Genomic DNA, 16,904 nt, shown 5'->3' on the forward strand with positions numbered 1-16,904 from the left:
AAAGTTTTATGTAAGAAAAAGAAGAAGAGAACAAAAAATATTGGATATATCTCCTAAAATATGATTTATTGTTCCAGTCTGATAATATGGTATCAGGCTTAATGAAGACTGATCTCCCTCGTGTCACTAGGATGCGGGATAGCACCTCAATTGCTCCTAAAAAATTTAAACAAGAGAAGGAAAATGATGAAGTAGGCCTCAGGCGTACTCCTGCTCAGCAGTCATTTTACAGACTTTAGATCAAGACTCCATTTTGTGTTTGAATTTCTTTGTGCGCCATGGAGAAGCATTTAGTGTTGTTATTTCACCCTGCTTGTGTCCAAGCTACGCCCTGCCAATTCCAAGAAATGGCTGAACACAAGCTGATACCATCACAACCGTATACGTCATAAGCAGCAGTGTGTCTATGATAAGAATAAGCTCATAGAAATATATTGCATTTACTGTATAGATGTGATTTGGCATGATGCAGCAAGTTTCCATTGAAGCACATTGATCTAACTTTATATATGTAAACCTATCAGACACTAGCCTGCCAGGAACCTGAGAATTAATCAGACCACATGTCTTTGAGTCTCCTTTTGTTCTTTTGTTGCAACAACATCTACCTGCACCATGTGGCTCGATCATTACCATAGCAGACAATGGGTTTGCTGTGCCTGGGGCTTGGTTAGCAAGGTTGTATTACTTTTGGGTTGATATGGCAGCTAAGAAATAAAAATTTTTTTAAAAAAGTTATTTCTGTGTGTGATCGAGTTTGAAGACATTTAAAGGGGGCATGATTAAATTGTATACTTTTCTTTATAACCCTTACAAAAAACATGGTAAATGCTGTTCCATTTATAATGTCCTTAAAAGACAAGAGGGCAGGGGCAAAGCTTAGCCGAGGAAGAGTATTGCTGCATGATCTCCCAAATGTGTACTTACTTTGCTCCAAATGCCTCAGAGCGGTTGAAAACTTGAGCTAAACCTTGAGTTACTCACATACTGTATCCTGGCTCAGGCACCAGCTCTGGTACCCTGGCCTAAAACAGTTCTTTTTCTGCACATTTACGCCCAGTTATTTTATTGACTTGGCCACCACCTTTGACATTATCACCCAAGGCCTTTTAAGGATGACTCAGACAGCTTTGTAGTGTCTAAGTATTCATTACGCATAACATTCATTTACCACATGTGCTTAAGGAGTTTGCCTCTCCATCCACTTGATTCACCTACGGTTATCCGTTTGTCTGCTGAAAAAATAACAAACTCTTCCCTGCTAATGCTTGTGTTGTTCACACAATTCTACTGCAACTGTGTGCAATATTCTCTGCAAGTAAATATCCAGTATGCCTGTTTATCATTGCTGTCCTGTGGTTAACCATTTGTCTGCTACAAGCATACCAAACTCTTCTCTGGTAATACTGGTGCTGCAATAATGTGTAATCTTCTCTGTAAACAAGTATTTATTTTTCCTGTTCATCACTGATGCCTTGCAGTTAACCATTTGTCTACTGAATGCAAAAAAAAATCTTCATTTAACCAATTGTTAGCTGCAAGTCCTTAATTAACTATTCTTGGCTCTGTGTCTTCTAGTGTTTCCTGCTTCGGTTGTGCTTGTCTGCCTGTTATACTGCATATTCTGCTTTCATTTTCCTCTCTGATCCATGTGCTATATGACTCCAGTGTGCCATTCAATTGTTGTGCATGTTTGAAATTTGCTTTTGAAGTGAAGATTGGGATGAGTGAACGTGCTTGGTGATACTGGGATATCACTCGAGCATCTGGGTGCTTGAATGTGCTCGGCACTCGGTGAGAATTAGCCGGCTCTTTATTTCATACTCAAATCCCTGCCCTGCATATTTGGTGCCTGTACACAGCTAATAAGCATTTAGCCTAGAGAGGGAGAGAGAATTCCAGAAGCAGGGAGAGTGGCTGAATACAGTCTCTAGGTAGGGATTAGGGCTTTGCAGTCCATTGCTAAATATATAGCTGCTGCAGTTGACCACATTCTTTTTTCTGTGTGAAAAAATATATTATATTTTTTTTATCAATAGAATATTACATGCTTTGTGGTACATTTTAGTGTCATATAACACTCAAAAAAATTGTTAAATTTTTTTTCTGGCTTCAATTACTCACCCATAGAGTATTGTGTGCTTTGTGGTACATTTCTGTGGCAAATATCATTCAAAAAAAGCATTCAAAAATTGTGGATTCACTTACTCCTCCATAGAGTAATACGTGTTCTGGGATACATTTCTGTGGTATATAACCCATCAAAAAAGCATTCAAAAATTTTTCAGTATTCAATTACTCATCCATAGAGTATTATGTGCTCTTGGGTACATTACGGTGGTATGTAAAACTCAAAAAAAGGATTCAAAAAATGTTCTGAATTCACTTACTTATCCATAGAGTATTACGTTCGCTAGGGTACATTTCAATGTTATGTAAGACTCCAAAAAAAGCGTTCAAAAAATTTTCTTTATTCACTTACTCAAGAGTAGAGTATTACATGCTCTGGGGTACATTTCTGCTGTACATATGACTCGCCCCCAGGGGCCTTACTATTCGGGGTAGTATATCACGGTGGCTGGCCCAGGGCGGTCAGTGCACAAAGGGGTAGCAAATTCTAATAACAGTTCAGAGAATTTGTGACGCCATCTGTGGTGTCTGGTGATGGTCACCAGCACTGCAACAGTCCTCTGAGGCAGGTGTCAAGGCAGCTAAAGATGGTACAGCTCCCCACAGGTGGAGTGGGCCTCAGGGCAGTGTAGATGGATAGATAGTGGAAGGTGCGCTGGGCGTTGTAGTGCAGGGGAAGAGCGATGGCACAGCCGGAGTAACGGACAGAGATAGGGGGTTTTGCTTCATTACCTTTACTGGTACAGCTGTTAGATATGGTCCAGTTTACTCCAGGTGAAGGGCGCACTTTTCGACTTCTCCCCAGGGAGCGGGTATAAGGCATCCTAATCCGTGTCTGCCTCTGTGTAAGCTCCTGGCCAGCCTGCAACTGGGCCTAGCTTATGTGTCCTGTTTTTACCCCACCTGTTGCTCTGAAGTAGGACCTCCGGTTGGTAACGACTTTCCCTAGACGTCGGGGCCTTCGTGGTTCCTGGTCCTGTATGTGTCTAGCTTTAGGTTTGCCAAGGACTTGTAGTCCTCCTGGGATTCTGGTTATCCCTACTGGGTGTAAAGGGTCCCTGTAGTCTCAGACCCGGTGTCCGATATATATACTGGGGTGGGCCTGGTATGCTCCTCTGCCCCCTTTTTGTCACTCTTTCCTTCTTCTCACCTTGGGCCACGCTCGGGGCCCTCACTAGGCTTCAGTGCTGCTGGAGGCCTAGCTTGTCTCACACAGCAGCCTACGTGCTGCTCTCACTCTGTCTGAGCACACTGTAACTGATCTCTAGACTCAACTAGACTCAACTCCACTGCCTGGCTCCACCTTCCCTTTATATATCCCTATCAGGGCTCCCTCTGCGGGTATGAGGTGGAAGGTGGAGGTGTTTACATGTAGTGAGGGCCTCTTGTGGAGAAATCTGCCCATGCACCCTTCTGGGGTCTGTGGCCTCATGCACAGCAGGGCGCCACACATAACATTCCAAAAAAGCATTCAAAAACTTTTCTTTATTCATTTACTAGCTTACTTACAGTCTTGTAGACTGTGAGCCTTCGCGGGCAGGGTCCTCGCTCCTCCTGTACCAGTCACCGTCACATTTTATTCAAGATTATTGTAATTGTTTTTGTATATATACCCCTTTTTCACAGGTAAAGCGCCATGGAATAAATGGCGCTATAACAATAAATAATAATAATAATTACTCATCCATAGAGTATGATGTGCTCTGTGGTACATTTCAGTGTTATATAGCAGTCCAAGAAAGAGTTGAAAATTTTTTTCTGTATTTAATTGCTCATCCATATACCAAAAAAAGCATTGAAACATTTTCCTCTATTCAATTGCTCACTCACAGAGTATTACGTGCTTTGCAGTACATTTTGGTGTTATAGTTTTTAAAGATGGTCAAGCAATACCTGGCAGACACATCCAGCATACCCCCTAATTCCTTTGCGACTTTCAACTATTGGGTCTCAAAGCTCATAAGAGAAAGGCTCTTTCACTTGTCAACAGGGAATGCTGACTGCTCACTCTCATAAAAATGAAGAAAACCTGGATTAGCCCCCACTTTTCCACACCACCAGATGACAGCAGCTCAAAAAGTGTTTTTAATATTCAATATTTGAATGAGACCCTCGAGTTGTTACCTTCAAGGGTGCATTGATGACCCTCCTTATAATTTTCTCCTGGCTTTGCACTTTGCACTTTGTTATAATTTTTTCCTGAATTTGCACTTTCAAAAAAGCCTTTATGAGTGTAGAAGTACATAAACTACACTTTCAAAATATTTACAGTATTGTGCACATGACTTATTCAGAATGTTTATAAAAGTGCCGAATTTGCTTTCAGTACTAGTGTTGAGCCACCCCCGTAGTGTTCGAGTTCGGTTCGGTTCGTCGAACACCCATGTGTTCGTCGAACTGTTCGTCGAACACCTTCGAACACCGTTAAAACCAATGGCAGGCAAACAAAAACACATAGAAACACATAGAAAACACCTTCAAAGGTGTCCAAAAGCTGACAAACTGCTCAGAAGACACAACTAACACATGGAAAAGTGACAAGTACATATAGTCATGCGAAAAGAAAAGAGGTGGAGGAGTAAAAGGAGGGGGAGACACAGATATAGGCATGTCATGCCCTTCTAAAATCCAAAAAGTGAGAAGCCGACACGTTCAGTCCGCTCCTGCCCGTGCCACCTCCGTGTCGCCGGGTTTGTGCCAGAGCCGCGGTGAACCCTGACGGCCAGCCCCCCTCTCCCAATACTGGTGCCTGTCCGCTGGTGGGTCGAGCGAGCCCCCCTGTGGTGGAGGCAGCTCTAAGCTTTTTAATTTAAATTGTCTCTCTAATTTGAATGAATACACTTTAAATCCATTTACAAGGATTTATTGGAGGGCAAGTCTCATGCCAGCAGCCGCGTAATTCCAGCTCCAGTAGCGTCCACTAAAGCTGCTGCAGTTAAAAAGCTTTTATAAGGATCGAGCTCGGCTGTCCACCGCAAGGCATCCTACTGCCAGTCCCAGCCCCTATGCCTTGGGGTGCCTCCTGATGCTCTTCACTGAGTATCCCGTGGTCCCGAAGCATTTCCTTTGAAAAAATTAAGTGTCCAAACTACAGGTGGTGTAGCTTGCTTAACAGCCGGGATAATCCGCTGACTAGCAGATACTGCTACTAGGCACAAAGTATTTCCTGGGCTAGATGCAGTTAAAAATTTGTAATTAGATACTCTCGTTGGATGCTGAGAAAGCATTCCATAGAGTCTCCTGGCACGCCATATATGATTCTCTTAAAAAGCTTGGGGTAGGGGTCTAGGGGACCCTTTTATAGCCAAAATCACGGCCCTGTATCACAATACGTCACCTAGGCTGAAGATAAATGGAACTGTAGCACCCTGAGGGCTCGGTTGCTACAGAGGTATTGCACCTCACCCAGAGGTGTGATATCTCACTCTCAGGTAAGGATGGAGTGTGGATCAGGACCCGACACCTGCATGCATTACACCACATTGCCGTGGGGCAGGGCGACCAATATGCCCCTGAGATGGGCACGACAGTCCCTGTCCCTGGCTGGAGTGGGGGGAGGGAACACTGAGGAAGGGGAACCCTGTAGTGCAGGAGCAGGGAGGAAGCAGTTCCTGGGTGCATTGAGAAGGGAGTATAAAAGGTGGGCACCATCTTAGTTCAGTGCAGAGAAGTCTGAGCAGAAGTGGCAGGGAGCAGGGGCTCTGCATGAGCTCTGCTCCGGAGGCGGGCCTAGTAACAGAGGCCCAGGCCTGGAAGAGGGAGACAGAAGGAAGAGGAGCGGAGAAAGCTCCAGGAATGAGGAATGAAGGGATCCCAGGGGTGCAGACGGGCGAGTCGCCACCGCACGCCCGAATCCACCTGCGTGGAGGGGTCAGGACAAAGGGGGAGACCGGTCCCAGAAACTAGTGGAGGCAGGAAACGACCCTCAGCTAGAAACCGGAGGCTGTGACATTTTATGTGGCGCAGCCCCTCGCTACACCCGCTAGGAAAGCACCACATAGGGTCAGGGAAACTGGCGCCAAGTTTACCAAGAGGAGGCCCGAGGCAGCCGGACAGAAGGGTTGGTAAGAAAGGCCAGACAAAGGACACACAAAGGGGGTCCTGTGAAGCGCTCCAAAGTTATCTGGGAGTTGTCTGAGCCCCTCACCTGGTGAGCACAGTACGACGTGGGCAGCCGTTACCTGCAGACGTGGTCTGGATAATAAGAACTGTGAGTAAAGGCCCTGGACTGCATCACTGACTCCGTGTCGTTACTGCTGCTGCCCTGCACCATCACCCCCATCCTCCGCATACACTGCCCTGAGGCTATACTCCTCCCGTTGGGAGTTATGCTATGCTCTGCTGCACCCACAACACCAGCCTCAGCGGTCTGCCCTGCAGCGGCAGTTCACTCTGACCGCAATCCACGGGTGGCGTAGTCGGACATTTAAACATCAAAACCACATAAATAGTTCCGCCACTGGTTTGACCACCCTGAGCCACGGAACCGGGTCGCCGCCACGAAGACTACAACCACCAGCATCCACCAAAAAGGGTCCGGCTCCGGGTGTCCCAAGGCCCAGGGGGTGCATCAGAGCATTTTCATCACCTTTCACAGTCACCAATGGGACAAGGCAGGGATGTCCTCTGTCCCCTCTCTTATACATCCTAGTGACGGAGCACCTGCTCTCATCAATTCGCCATAACCCCAATATTAGGTGGATTGAGGTGGGAGGCACCGAGTACAAGTGCTCTCTATTTGCTGATGATGTCCTAGTATATATCACTCAATCACATATATCCATCCATGCTGTTATGGCTGAAATAGATCACTTTGTTACATGGTCAAATTTTAAAATCAATGCAGCGAAGTCTGAGGCCCTCGATGTCTCCCTCCCCAAATCCATATAGGATTCCATCCAGTCCAACTTTCCCTTTGCCTGGCCCTCACAGGGTATCAAATACTTAGGAATTCCTATTCATAGAGACCTCTCCCATCTATGTTATCTTAATTTTGGGCCCTTTATTGAACAACTCCATACAGACCACGGTTGGCAAGTTAGAACTGTAAGATTCACTACGTGAACCACTGGTGTTTTGTGGAAAAGCACATGTACACTGTGTTCCAAATTATTATGCAAAAAGTGTTTAGGAGTGATAAGGGAAGAATTTGTTTGTTTGTTAGTTAAACTCATTGATGGTGATGTGTGTCAGGGCTCTTTATATCAAAGTGAAGCAATTGCAGACACCTGTGCTAATTAGTTTGGCAGGTGTGTCCAATGAAAGGCAAGACTACTTAAGAAGGCTGTCTCACATTATTAAGCAGCCTACATTTTCTGCCAAAATGGGATGTGTCGGCTGCTGAGAAGCAACAAATTGTGGAGTGTTTAGGTCAAGGCATGACTACAATCAACATTGTGCGATGATCAGGATGAAATGTCTTGGCAATCAAGAAGTATGTAGCTGATTCACAGTACACACGTGTGCGTGCTGATAAGGGCAAATTGAGGACTCTTTCCTACAGGCAATTACGTCAGGTTAAAAGAGCAGCGGCAAAAAAGCCTTGTCATAGCAGCAGACAAGTTTTTGAAGCTGCTGGTGCCTCCAACGTCCCCCGAACAACAAGATGCAGGGTCCTTCAGAGATTTGCAGCTGTGCATACGCCATCCTGTCGACCTCCTCTATCCACTTCACACAAGCAGAAACGGCTCCAGTGGGCCAAACATTACATGAAGACTGATTTCAAAACTGTTTTGTTCACGGATGAGTGCCGTGCAGCGCTCGATGGTCCATATGGATGGAGTGGAGGATGGCTGGTTGATGGACACCCCACGCAAACACGGCTACAGCGCCAACAAGGAGGAGGTGGAGTAATGTTTTGGGCTGGAATCATGGGGAGAGAGATTGTCGGCCCCTTTAGGATCCCTGAAGGCGCTAAAGATGAACTCCATAATGTATGTGGATTTTCTCAAACAGCACTTCCTGCCATGGTTCAAGAAGAAGAACCGTGTATTTCACAGCAAGATCATTTTTTTGCTTGATAATGCACCATCTCATGCTGCACATAAAACATCTGCATCTCTGGCTGATATGGGCATAAAAGGGGACAAACTTATGGTGTGACCCCCATGCTCCCCTGACCTCTACCCCATTCAGAACCTCTGGAGCATCATCAAAAGGAGTGTCTATGATGGCGGGAGGCAGTTCACATCTAAGCAACAGCTCTGGGAGGGTATTCTGTCCTCATGCAAAACAATTGAAGCAGAAACCATCCAAAACCTGACAAATTCAATGGACGAGAGAGTTCAGAAGCTCCTTTCGAACAAGGTGTCCTATGTGAAAATGTAACATCACCTAGAATAAAGTTTTGAGTTGAAAACTGTTTGATTTCAGTTTCTAATAACCTGCTAATGCTTATAATTTCAAAAATGACCATTTTTTTGGTCTTTATTAAAATGAAAAGGTTGATCGAAAAGTTTGGGGGATCTAAGAGTGTGGCAACCCAGTAGTCATGATTACTTCGAATTCTGACAATATGAGGGTCATGTTGCAGGTAGTGCAGCAAGAAGGCACTTATGTGTCTTGCGCATCTCAGATCCCCAAAATCATTTTCCGGGCTAGATGCAGCTAAAAATTATTATTAATTTTAAATCTGGTGGAGCTTAGTATAGATGGCCTAATAGGATCAGTGCTGCACACTGCTACAAAGCCCAAATTATTTTCCAGTCAAGATACAGATAAACATGATTAGTAATTTTAAATCTGGTGGAGCTTATTATAGATGGCCTAATAGAATCAGTGCTGCACACTGCTACAAAGCCCAAATTATTTTCCAGCCAAGATACAGATAAACATGATTAGTAATTTGAAAGCTTAAAACGGTTGGTAGGGTGATTTTAACCAATCATCAAGCTTTTACTCTCCCCAGGATGACACAGGGGTAGAAAAGTCGTTTCGGATCCATGATTTGTTCATCTTTATGAACGTGAGTCTGTCTACATTATCAGTGGAGAGCCGCGTGCGCTTATCTGTCAGCACAACACCAGCAGCGCTGAACACACGTTCAGACAGAACGCTGGCTGCGGGGCATGACAAGATCTCCAAGGCAAAAGTGGCTAGCTCCGGCCATTTATCCAGATTGGAAGCCCAAAAAGAGCAAGGGTCCAGTGACACAGTCATGACTTCAATGTTTACTTGGAGATACTCCTGTACCATTGTCTCTAGGCGTTGACTATGTGTCAGACTTCTTGTCTCCTGTGGCCTTGCAAAGGATGGGCTAAAAATGTGGTGAAATGATTCCGCAAAATTGATGTTACCAGCAGATACTGTGGTTCTGTTACAGTTTGAGTGCTGAACACTTGACGGTCCCACGGTTGGCAAGTTGGAACTGTGAGACTCACTACGTGCACCACTGGTGTTTTGTGGAAAAGCACATGTAAGATTCTGCAACAGTCTCTGCTGATACTCCTGCATGCGTGCATCCCTTTCTATGGCAGGAATAATTTCTGCAAATTTACTTTTGTACCGGGGATCTAACAGTGTGGCAACCCAGTAGTCAGGATTATTTCTAATTCTCACAATTCGAGGGTCATGTTGCAGGTAGTGCAGCAAGAAGGCACTCATGTGTGTTGCGCATCCAGGAGCACCAAGTCCCTGTTGTGTTGGTGGTGAGGTAACAATCATGCTTCCTTCCTCTGTCCTCTCCCCCCAACTTCGCACAACAGAAATGTGATCAAGGTCTCCCTCATCTGATGAGTCTTCCATCAGTTCGTCCTCCACTTCTTCCTGGGCTCCTGCACCTTCCTCACTAGTTTGGCTGCTACCATGCGCCCTGGTAAAACCATCTCCCCCACCCTCACATGCCTGCCGCCTTGGAGCTGCCGACCGTCTGGACCTTGCAGATGTTAGCCCTTCCGCATACAACTCCTTCTCCTCTACTTCCTCCACCTCCTCTTGTGCCACCACCTGACTCCGAATTCTGTTTCACATGTGCTCCAGCATGTAAATCACCATAATAGTCATGCTGATAATGGCATCGTCAGCACTAAACATCTTCGTCGCCATTTCAAAACTGTGCAGAAGGGTGCATAGGTCCCTGATCTGAGACCACTCCTCCAGCGTGATTTGCCCCACCTCTGGATCTCGTTGGCCCAGGCTATACGTCAGAACGTATTGCACCAGGGCTTGTCGGTGCTGCCACAGTCGCTGCAACATGTGCAGAGTTGAATTCCACCGGGTAGGCACATCGCATTTTAGCCGGTGAAGTGGCAGGCCCAACGACTTCTGTAGAGATGTAAGTCGCTGAGCTGCGGGATGCAAACGGCGGAAGTGAGCACACAGCGACCGTGCCCTCTGCAGAAGGCCTTCTAGTCTGGGATAGTGGGCTAAAAATTGAGCCATACAAGGCACGTGTGTGACATTGCCCCGGCGAAGGGCCGCACCCAGGTTTGCAGCATTTTCGCACACGGCCTTCCCTGGTTTCAGGTCCAGTGGAGACAACCAATCATGAAATTGGTTCTCCAGAGCTGACCACAACTCCTCAGCTGTGTGACTCACATTTCCCAGACATTTCAAAGTAAAAACCGCCTCCGCGGCCTCTTCATCCTCTGTGACTGGGGGGACAGCAGTCACACCTGTTTTGGGGCGCAGACCTGCCACCTCTTTACCCGCAACAGCCAGCATGATTGGCAGGTCATCATTTTCTTTGGAGGTGGAAACACCAGCTGGTGTTGAGCGCTCTCCGACATCGAGAGCACCACCTTTGGATCAAGGCAACCTAACATGTCCGCCTGCATCTTCCTCACAGACCGGCAGTTTGCCGGGGACACCCTTCTCAACCCCGTCTAAGCACAACAGCCAGCCCTCGGTCCCTCAGATGTGGACAAGTAAAAGACCATTTCCTCCTAGCCATGAGAAAGCTAAGAGGTTGAATTTCACCATCTGCAAGCTCTTGGCTACAGAAATGCTGCCTTTCCGCCTGGTGGACCCAGAGGATTTTCGAGACCTGTCCATCCCAGTACCCCAGTACCAGATGCCCAGTCGGCACTACTTCTCAAAGAAAGGTGTGCCTGAGCTCCACCAGTATGTCGCACACAACATCACCGCTTCTTTGAGAAACTCTGTGTGTGACAGGGTTCATTTCACCACAGACACTTGGACGAGTAGGCATGGACAGGGGCGTTACATGTTGCTGACTGGGCACTGGTTAACTATGGTGACAGCAGGACAATGGGCTGCTGTCCAAGTCTTGCCATCCCCACAAGTTGTGCATCAATCCTCTTTATCTCGAAGTTCCTCCACTGCTTCTGCCTCCTCAACCTCCTCTCGGTCCTCCACCTGCACCCAAAGCCTGTCTGGTCATGCCACATGCTTTCTAACTGCACAGAAGGGATCCTGCACACCTCCATACTATGCTGGCAGCAGGGCTCAACGTCTTCAGGCGGTTTTTACTTTGAAATGTCTGGGAAATGTGAGTCACACAGCTGAGGAGTTGTGGTCAGCTCTGGAGACCCAGTTTCATGAATGGTTGTCTCCACTGGACCTGCAACCAGGGAAGGCCGTGTGCGACAATGCTGCAAACCTGGGTGCGGCCCTTCGCCGGGGCAATGTCACACACGTGCCTTGTATGGCTCACGTGTTGAACCTGGTTGTCCAGCAATTTTTAGCCCACTATCCCAGACTGGATGGCCTTCTGCAGAGGGCACGGTCACTTTGTGCTCACTTCTGCCGTTCGCATCCCACAGCTCAGTGACTTACATCTCTACAGAAGTCGTTGGGCCTGCCACTTCACCGGCTAAAATGAGATGTGCCTACCCGGTGGAATTCAACTCTGCACATGTTGCAGCGACTGTGGCAGCACCGACAAGCCCTGGTGCAATACGTTCTGACTTATACCCTGGGCCAATGGGATCCAGAGGTGGGGCAAATCACGCTAGAGGAGTGGTCTCAGATCAAGGTCCTATGCACCCTTCTGCACAGTTTTGAAATGGCGACGAAGTTGTTTAGTGCTGACGATGCCATTATCAGCATGACTATTTTGGTGATTTACATGCTGGAGCACACGTTAAACAGAATTCGGAGTCAGGTGGTGCGACAAGAGGAGGTGGGGCAAGTAGAGGAGGAGGAGTTGTATGCGGAAGGGCGGATGTATGTGGAACTCCTGGATGCGCAAGACACATGAGTGCCTTCTAGCTGCACTACCTGCAACATGACCCTCGAATTGTCAGAATTCGAAATAATCCTGACTACTGGGTTGCCACACTCTTAGATCCCTGGTACAAAAGTAAATTTGCCGAAATAATTCCTGCCATAGAAAGGGATTCACGCATGCAGGAGTATCAGCAGAGACTGTTGCAGAATCTTACATGTGCTTTTCCACAAAACACCTTTGGTGCATGTAGTGAATCTCACAGTTCTAACTTGCCAACCGTGGGACTGTTGAGTGTTCAGCACTCAAACCGTAACAGAAACACAGAAACACAGTATCTGCTGGTAACAGGAATTTTGCGGAATCATTTCACAGCTTTTTTAGCCCATCCTTTGCAAGGCCACAGGAGACAAGAAGTCTGACACATAGTCAAGGCCTAGAGACGATGGTACAGGAGTATCTCCAAGTAAACATTGAAGCCATGACTGTGTCACTGGACCATTGCTCTTTTTGGGCTTCAAATCTGGATAAATGGCCGGAGCTCGCCACTTATGCCTTGGAGATCTTGTCATGCCCCGCAGTCAGCGTTCTCTCTGAACGTGTGTTCAGCGCTGCTGGTGGTGTGCTGACAGATAAGTGCACGCAGATGTCCACTGAGAATGTAGACAGACTCACGTTCATAAAGATGAACAAATCATGGATCCGCAAGGACTTTTCTACCCCTGTGTCATCCTGGGGAGAGTAAAAGCTTGAGGATTTCGTAGAATCACCTTACCAACCGTTTTAAGCTTTCAAATTACTAACAATTTTTAGCTGCATCTTGTCTGGAAAATAATTTTGGGCCTGTATGCCATCTATACTAAGCTCCACCAGCTTGCAAATTACTAATAATTTTTAGCTGCATCTTGTCTGGAAAATAATTTTGGGGATAGTAGCAGTGTGTGGTACTCATTCTAACCAACCGTTTTAAGCAACTCTGGGGCAATTGATGCCACTTAAGTGGTGTCTGTGCCACAAATTTTTGGAAAAAATGGAGACTCTTTTTGGAGTCCCCTTGCCTTGTTTTACGTGACGTTGCCATCGTTAATTAGAGGTGGGTTGGGTCCCCCCCCCCTTTTAACCGTAAGAAAATACATACACTATGGCTTGGGGTAACACAGATGGTTGAGTCTGAAGAGCTGTTTACTCAGACGTCTGCTCCAAAGCTTCAGTGTCTGCTAGTCAGCGTAGTAACCCAGCTGCAAAGCAAGCTGCACCGCCTGTGTATCTAATAATGATTTTTAAATGCATCTAGCCTAGGCAGACTGTGGGGACCCCTAACCAAACCCAGACGCTCAGCCCCCTAACGTCCCCCTTTCATTGACAATACAATCATGTAACTCTTACAACTGGATGGTCACAGCTTTATTAACTGTTTATACTTTTTCCATTAGAAATGCATTTTATTTCTAAAATAATTCAGCTTGTTGCAGCATGCCCTGTGTCTCCAGTCTCCACAACGGCACGTTGGCCAACAAGCGTAACTCTCCAACATGTCCTTTCTATTTCCAGGCTACGGAGGATCCTGCTTACTCGTATGCAGGACTCCGACCCCCATCCATCACTCTTAACGCTTGTTCCACTCCGTTCTGGAGTCCTGACAGGAATATGTCCAGTCCAATATCCATTAAGTGAACACCGTCGGGCCGTATGAGGCCTGCTTTATCTCCTTCCAGTTGTCGGTGTCGTATCACTACACAGCCTCTGTCTCTTATAAATTTTGCCATCCGAATATTTATTACCTGCCTTGTCCGTTCGATGGCCGTGATGTCTCACGCACCTTGCCATACCAATCTCGGCACAATCTCTGACCATACTATAGTTAGTTTTATGAAAAATTCTCTGAAGCGCTCAGTGTCTAGTTTCATTATTGCCATTAGTTTTGCGCTCTTGTGATAAGCTATGTCATTTCCCCCGGCCTGTATAACTAAGATGACCGGACCTCTTGCCTCTCTCCCTACCTTGATTACCTCCATTAGTACCTGTGGCCCTTGCAGACGTCTAAACCTCTCCAGTTCAAATATGTGTTATGAAATTCCAATTTCCTCCCGCCTGGGCGGACTTTCACCCTTCTTTCTGCACAATATATATACGAGTTCTTGATCATTGCATAGCAAAAAAACAGCAAGGAAGTGGAATTTATATGTCATGTCCTGCTATGCACCTGTTCAAGGCTGAGTTAATCAGAAATTTAAACACACATACCATGTTAAATTCGAATAGCATAGAAACAATGCATAAAAATGTAAATAATCAAAAAGAAAAAGAAAAGAAGAAAAAAGAAACATATATAATAATAATAATAATCTATAAATGATCACTCATAATGATACATCAAATCATGTCTAATGTTTAAACCTGCTGGTACACGTGTATTTAAAGTATAAATCCACCAATTTTCTCTATTAAGGAGCTTTCTCCTATAATCATCCACCAAATCTCCACCAATCGCCACGGCCCACGGAGGGGCCACCACAGTCAGTGAATCCTTCCTTATTTAGTATAGAGTCTACCAATACTTTGGGCGTATTAGCCCAGCTGCGAAGCAAGCTGCACCGCCTGTGTATCTAATGAGAATTTTTAACTGCATCTAGCCTAGGCAGACTGTGGGGACCCCCAACCAAACCCAGACGCTCTGCATCTAACCCAGCAAATCATTTGATAGTATTGCTAGTAGCAGAGTCACATGGGCTCTAAACCTTGCATAGCCTGTGCATTATTTCAGATCGCTAAGGATAACTCAACTCGTGTTATCTGTAACATTTGTCACCAAGAGCTAAGTAGAGGCCAAAAAATCCATAGTTTGAGCACTTCATGCATGAACCGTCACATGGATATGAAGCATAAGTTGCAGTGCGAAGCTCACTGTGCTACAATGTGGCCTAGCGGGCCGGGACAACCACCATCTGCCCCACCTGTGTCATCCTGGGGAGACTAAAAGCTACTGCGTAGTCTTTTCCAAAAATTTGAGGGAATTACCACGGGAATGATTTGGAAGAGGTATAAGAGTTTAGGTAGGACATTCATTTTTAGTATACTTATTCTACCGAACCAGGAAAAATCCTTCACTGTCCAAGTAGTAAGATCTTTATGGAGTTGTTCAATAAAGGGCCCAAAATTAAGATAAAATAGAAGGGAGAGGTCTCTATGAATACGAATTCCTAAGTATTTGATACCCCGTGAGGGCCAGGCAAAGGGAAAGTTGGACTGGATGGAATCCTGTATGGATTTGGGGAGGGAGACATCGAGGGCCTCAGACTTCGCTGCATTGATTTTAAAATTTGACCATGTAACAAAGTGATCTATTTCAGCCTTAACAGCAGGGATGGATATATGTGATTGAGTGATATATACTAGGACATCATCAGCAAATGCAGAGCACTTGTACTCGGTGCCTCCCACCTCAATCCACCTAATATTGGGGTTATCGCGAATTGATGAGAGCAGGTGCTCCATCACTAGGATGTATAAGAGAGGGGACAGAGGACATCCCTGCCTTGTCCCATTGGTGATTATGAAAGGTGATGAAAATGTTCCATTTATCTTCAGCCTAGCTGACGGATTGCGATACAGGGCCATGATTTTGGCTATAAAAGGGTCCCCTAGACCCCACCCCAAGCTTTTTAAGAGAATAATATATGGCTTGCCAGGAGACTCTTTGGAATGCTTTCTCAGCATCCAACGAGAGTATCTAATTACAGATTTTTAACTGCATCTAGCCCTGTCAATACTTTGGGCCTAGTAGCAGTGTCTGCTAGTCAGCGGAGTAGCCACCGCCTGTAGATCTAATTCCAAATTTTTACTTGCATCTAGCCCAGGAAATACTTTGGACCTAGTAGCAGTGTCTGCTAGTCAGCGAATTATCCCACCTGTTAAGCAAGCTACACCACCTGTAGTTTGGACACTTAATTTTTTCAAAGGAAATGCTTCGGGCCCCCGGGACACTCAGTGAAGAGCATCTGGGAGGCACCTAAAGGCATAGGGGCTGGGACTGGTGGTAGGACGCCTTGCAGTGGACCGCCAAGCTCGATTCTTATAAAAGCTTTTTAACTGCAGCAGCTTTAGTGGACGCTACTGGAGCTGGAATTCCCACAGCTGCTGGCATCAGACTTGTCCTCCAATAGATCCTTGTAAAAGGATTTAAAGTGTACTCATTCAAATTACAGAGACAATTTAAATTAAAAAGCTTAGACCTGCCTCCACCGCAGGGGGGCTCGCTCGACCCACCAGCGGACAGGCACCAGTATTGGGAGAGGGGGGCTGGCCGTCAGGGTCCAACGCAGCTCTGGCACAAACCCAGCGACACGGAGGTCGCACGGGCAGGAACGGACTGGCCGTGTCAGCTTCGCACTTTTTTGGTTTTAGAAGGGCATGACATGCCTATATCTGTGTCTCCCCCCCCCCCTTTTACGCCTCCACCTCTTTTCTTTTTGCATGACTATATGTACTTGTCACTTTTCCATGTGTTAGTTGTTGTTATGTTCTGCTACCAGAGCTAAGGAAAGAGAGGAGATATGTCCCTACTATAGGACTCAGCTGAATCCCTACGATGTAACAGGGAACCTGATCCTGCGATCAGACCTGCTAAAGTCCTAAGCTAGTCTGTACG

This window comes from Phyllobates terribilis, unplaced genomic scaffold (genome assembly GCF_046119375.1).
Source record: "Phyllobates terribilis strain yellow unplaced genomic scaffold, ASM4611937v1 Scaffold_11__3_contigs__length_659146591, whole genome shotgun sequence".
Taxonomy (NCBI): domain Eukaryota; kingdom Metazoa; phylum Chordata; class Amphibia; order Anura; family Dendrobatidae; genus Phyllobates; species Phyllobates terribilis.